This window comes from Octodon degus, unplaced genomic scaffold, assembly GCF_000260255.1.
Source record: "Octodon degus isolate 3935 unplaced genomic scaffold, OctDeg1.0 scaffold00231, whole genome shotgun sequence".
NCBI classification, from domain to species: domain Eukaryota; kingdom Metazoa; phylum Chordata; class Mammalia; order Rodentia; family Octodontidae; genus Octodon; species Octodon degus.
The window spans coordinates 1,633,777-1,639,361 of record NW_004524807.1 but is presented as its reverse complement, the minus strand read 5'-3'; the positions used below and the strand labels follow the sequence as shown (position 1 = coordinate 1,639,361).

General features: G+C 39.6%; 1 pseudogene across 1 annotated transcript; it reads left to right on the top strand.

Moving 5' to 3' along the window:
- The first annotated feature begins 2,972 nt into the window (after nucleotides 1-2,972).
- Nucleotides 2,973-5,110, top strand: LOC101573573 (annotated as a pseudogene). The gene has a single exon (XR_002818993.1). The product of XR_002818993.1 is annotated as a limb region 1 protein homolog pseudogene (transcript).
- Nucleotides 5,111-5,585: the final 475 nt, after the last annotated feature.

Below are 5,585 nucleotides of genomic sequence, written 5' to 3'. Positions count from 1 at the left end.
GAGACTGAGACAGGCAGATTGCCACAAACTCAAGGCCAGACTGGGCTAGTTAGTTAGTTCAGAGGCAGCATAAACTATATAGTTAGACCCTTTCTCAAAAACAAACAAAAATCTTAAAGCAAGTTGTATAATCCCAAGGTGTAATGGCACAGTATAAATGTTCCCATGCAAAAATGGAGCCTTCCGGACATGGAAAATAATCAGACCAAAACAAGATGGATAGACATTAAGTCTGGTAGCTCCATCTCCAGAATATGGGGTGCATGGTGGTGAGATGTGCATTCCAAAGGGATTGAGGGGCACTGCTGGATGGCTTGCTTGTTTTGAGCTCTTGGGCTGACTCTCTTGGCTGCCTGACTCATGGGCTGACATTCCATTTTGCTGGCATCTTTACTTTCCTGGGATCGCCACTGCATCTTAAGCTCCAGTCCCACAACTTCGTGCACCTTCCTCTGAGGACAAAATTGCCTGGCTTCCTTGGCTTTCTTGCGAAATTTAGGTGGATGACTCCACGGCCCTACAGTGTTGGCATTCTGTGAGCCTGACCAACTGAGTCGGTGGGCAACACCAAGGCCTGCCTCCAATGCAGGCTCTGTGTGAGCGAGGCTACAGCACACACTGAGTGACTGGATAGCTGAGTATGCTGAAATAAACTCCAGACAAGCAGTTGCTCAGGCAGGGTTCACAAAGACTTTCTTCTCAAATGAGGTGTTGATGCTCTTGCACCTTGGAGCCTTGCTGGATGGGCCTTACTAATTTCTGAGATGACTTCAGGGAATCTTTCTTCTTGCTCTGGTTCAAAGTACTCACTTTCTTCATAGTGATCATAATCTCTTCAGCAACTATACCTAGTTGGCAACAACTTTACATATTGTTCCCTTGGGTCCAATTTTAATTTGTCATAATATTTCCATTCTGTCTTTTGTTCCTATTTTCTTTGTAAATCTGGCTAAAAGCAGCCAAAGGCCTGAAGTTTGGGCTACCTTGGTCTTTTGTCTGGCAAATTGCTGAACTTAATCTTAATCACCTCCAAGTCTCTGAACATAGGCAAAATAGTGCCAGTTTTCTTTTAAAGTTTAACACACATGGCCTTTAGTCAATGTTCAGTGGAATCTTCACTCTGTCCTGAAATCTCTTGAATACTGTCGGCCCTCCAGGCTTCACAGTTTTGGTCAGAATCAAAAATATGTTTTCTTAATCCCCTACGTAGTTCCCACACTAACTTTAGAATTAATTGTAAACATCTCCTTTATTTCTTTGAATTTATCTGATCCAATCTTCTTTTTTAACCTATAAACATTTTCTCAATTTTTGGTTTCTCAATAGGTCTTGCTGTTTTATCCAATGATGTATATTTTAATTCAGTTTTATTTCACATTTTCTGAAAAGCCTGTTATACTTACTATTTGACTTCTCATCTTATCATGTTAACTTTGGTCTCAAATATTCCCTAGTTATAAAATTCTTTTATAGGCTTGGTACATAAGTAAATAAAATACTGGGGAGATAACTCAGTGTCTTAAAAGCCTGCCTGGCAAGCACAAGGTTCTGAATTCAATCACCGTATACCAGGAAAACACAGAAAAAAAAAAAAAATAGGAAATTAAGTAAACTATTGTAGATGAATATTTTCATTTTATTTTGTGCAAAATGTTGTTTGATTTGAAACTTATGTGAAATCTGATCTCAATTTTTGGGATGTTAACAGCGATGTATAGCTCTTACTTTAAAATTCTCCTTGGTTTTATGAAACAAAAAATTAGGCATCTATGCTATTATAATTGGTCTTAAGGTATATTACTATTTATTATTCCACCCTAATTAAATGTCCAAATGTACAGCAAATGAATTAGTTTATTTAGAGTGACTCTAAATACTTTACTTCATATACCTTTTAGTTCAAGAAAGTCTGCTGATTCATGAGTAAGGTGTCATTTTTCAGGTTTAATGTTGGTCCATAGTCAAGTAAAGAAAGAGAGACAGAGATTATTTCTTTCTTAAATTAAGTCATTTTTCAAAGATCCCAGGAGAGAATACATTTTCTTGCTTCGTATCACAGGATTTGGTAGGAGGTTAGGTCAGAAATATTATTCTGAAACTGAAGTGAGAACTAACAGCTGAGTAATGTATGCTTGAAGGTTCACATGAAGTATCAAAAGTTCAACGTCTGTCTTTGTTTCCATTTTGGTGTGTTTCATATCTGTTTGACTAAAAGACAGAAGTTGTTGAGTATTCTGAGTAATTTGTACTCCCACTGTTAGGACCTGGTGACTATTTAAAAGGAACCTCTTGCTAGACTCTCCTGTACAGTTGGCAGCTATTTGCAATTTGATAGCTCTCTTTTGTACCCTTATCCTGTGTGCTTTTGGTTGCAAGCACAGTCGATCAAATGAGTTTTAAAGTTCAGTGCTTATGCTGTATGTTACAAGTAAATCTTATGGGTTTTTTTTTTTTCATTATTTAAGGTTCTTGTGCATTTATGTTAATTCCACTCAAGGTACTTTTATACTATTCAATTTGACAATACCATTCTATCAGTTTTCCTTAGAAGCTTTTCTTACACAATAACTCTTGAAACTAAAGTTGACTGAACTCTAACAAAAGAAAAATATGTACTTTGTTGTATTTCAACTCTATTAAAATATTTTATGAAAGAAATTTCACAATAAATATGCATGAATATTTTTAGGGGAAAATGACATTGCTTTGGAATTTTTTTGAATTTAAAAGGAAAAATATGATCATTAAAGAAACAAATCAAACAATATTCTTTCATCTATCCAGAAGGATGGTAAGAAGTTTATTAAACAATTACCATAGGTTGTGAACACGCCAAATTTTTCTTGTGGTTATGAGTTCTTTTCCTCCATGGTGGTGTCAACGCAAGCATATTATGCTCTAGAGGACTTCTCAGAGAGCTGATGCCCCCAAACTTTCGCCAAAGAGCTCATCTTGACAACAATCGGCAAGATATGTTTTCTTCTTTTTGCTGTTCTCTATGTGGTGTCCTACTTAATCATCACAAGATACAAGAGAAAATCAGATGAACAAGAAGATGAAGATGCCATAGTCAACAGGATTTCGTTGTTTCTGAGCACCTTCACTCTTGCGGTGTCAGCTGGGGCTGTGCTGCTTTTACCCTTCTCAATAATCAGCAATGAGATCCTGCTGTCTTTTCCTCAGAACTACTATATTCAATGGCTGAATGGCTCCCTGATTCATGGTTTGTGGAATCTTGCCTCTCTCTTTTCCAACCTTTGCTTATTTGTATTGATGCCCTTTGCCTTTTTCTTTCTGGAATCTGAAGGTTTTGCTGGTCTCAAAAAGGGAATCCGAGCCCGTGTTTTGGAGACGCTTGTCATGCTGCTGCTTCTTGCCTTACTGATTCTCGGGATAGTTTGGGTGGCTTCGGCACTGATTGACAACGATGCAGCTAGCATGGAGTCTTTATATGATCTCTGGGAGTTCTACCTACCCTATTTATATTCCTGTATATCATTGATGGGATGTTTGTTACTTCTCTTGTGCACACCGGTGGGCCTCTCCCGCATGTTCGCAGTCATGGGCCAGCTGCTGGTGAAGCCCACAATTCTTGAAGACTTGGACGAGCAAATTTATATTATCACCCTGGAGGAGGAAGCACTCCAGAGACGGCTAAATGGGGTGTCTTCTTCAGTGGAGTACAACATAATGGAGTTGGAACAAGAACTTGAAAATGTAAAGACTCTTAAAACAAAACTAGAAAGGCGGAAAAAGGCTTCAGCATGGGAAAGAAATTTGGTGTATCCTGCTGTTATGGTTCTACTTCTTATTGAGACGTCCATCTCGGTCCTTTTGGTGGTGTGTAATATTCTTTGCCTGTTGGTTGATGAAACAGCAATGCCAAAGGGAACACGGGGTCCTGGAATAGGACACACCTCTCTCTCTACTTTTGGTTTTGTGGGAGCTGCACTTGAAATCATTTTGATTTTCTATCTTATGGTGTCTTCCGTTGTTGGTTTCTATAGCCTCCAATTTTTTGGAAACTTTACACCCAGAAGGATGACACGACGATGACAAAGATCATTGGGAACTGTGTGTCAATCTTGGTCCTGAGTTCTGCTCTGCCTGTGATGTCCAGAACACTGGGAATCACTAGGTTTGACCTACTTGGAGACTTTGGAAGGTTTAATTGGCTGGGCAATTTCTACATTGTCCTGTCCTACAATTTACTCTTTGCCATTGTGACAACATTGTGTCTGGTCAGAAAATTCACCTCTGCTGTTCGAGAAGAACTTTTCAAGGCCCTAGGGCTGCATAAAACTCCACTCATCCAACCCTTCAAGGGACTCAGAAGCACCCAAGCCATCTGCAAATGGGCATCAGAAAGCACTGTGAGACCCGCGGTGGGCACGCATTCTGCAAGCAAGAGCCTGAGCAGTCCGAGCTCGTGACATTCCTGCCTGCCAGCCCTAGGGTGTCTTCACGCCGACCTCAGTGCACGTGTAGGGCCCAGGCTAGCAGTGTCTTTTGTCGTAGTCTAAGAGCCTAGCTATTGCTGGTCTTGCTTTATAAATTCAGCTTTCTGGTAAGCTTGGTGGCTTCCAGCTCAGCACAGCTCCCTGCAGACGTGCAGGAGGACACTCACTGTGGCTCTTGGCAGAGGCTGTCCTGGTGTGAAGCTGTTGGAAACACAGACTGCAGCTCTGGCCGATGCACTCTGCTCCCACTACGGGTTAACTTGGCGTGAGATGCTGGCCTGAAAGAGCCCTGTGCTGGGGAGGCTCACGGCCTGTGGAGACAACTGCTTGTAGAGGCCGCTACTGCCGCAGCCACGTGGAAACTACTGGAATTGGAAATTTCTTTTTATTTCCTTAAAAAAAGCATAGCTTCCAATTTAGGTTACAGACTTTTCACTAGACTTTGAGCCAAGGAAAAATGCTAAATTCTTTTAACCCCTGAGTCTCAGCAGCAAGCCATAGGAGCATCTTCTGGGCTCATTACAGGACATGCTGGAGAGTGTGTGTCCTCGTGGCTGGGGGCCAGTGGACCTGTGTGTGGCTCAGTATACCTCTCGGAACACAGTTGCCAGTGTTGAGCACACGTGGAACTTAACTTTTGCCTTATAGGCTATATGTACATTCACTTTTTTTAAAGCATTCTTTTTCAAAAATCAAAAAAAAAAAAAAAAAAAAACAATTACCATATATATGGAGTGCTCATCTGCTTAATAAATTTAATTAAGGCACTTTGTTAACCTCACCATTTTTCAAATACATATATATGAAAGACATCATACATGTATAAAACATTATATATACACGTCTTTACACATATGTATGCATGTGCACATGTATGCATACACATAGACACATATATTTATGTTTGTATACATAGATAGTACATTGTATGCATGTACACATACATATGCACATGCATGTTTATGTGTGTAAGTATATTTTTATATATATACATACACATTTTTTTCAGTTTCATAGTAAATACGTAGTGCTTTTCGAATATTTGTTCTCTTCTTTCATAGAAATAGTTTTTTTGGCTCATGTATACAAAACTGAATATCATTCATCCCAGTCTTCTTTGAAATG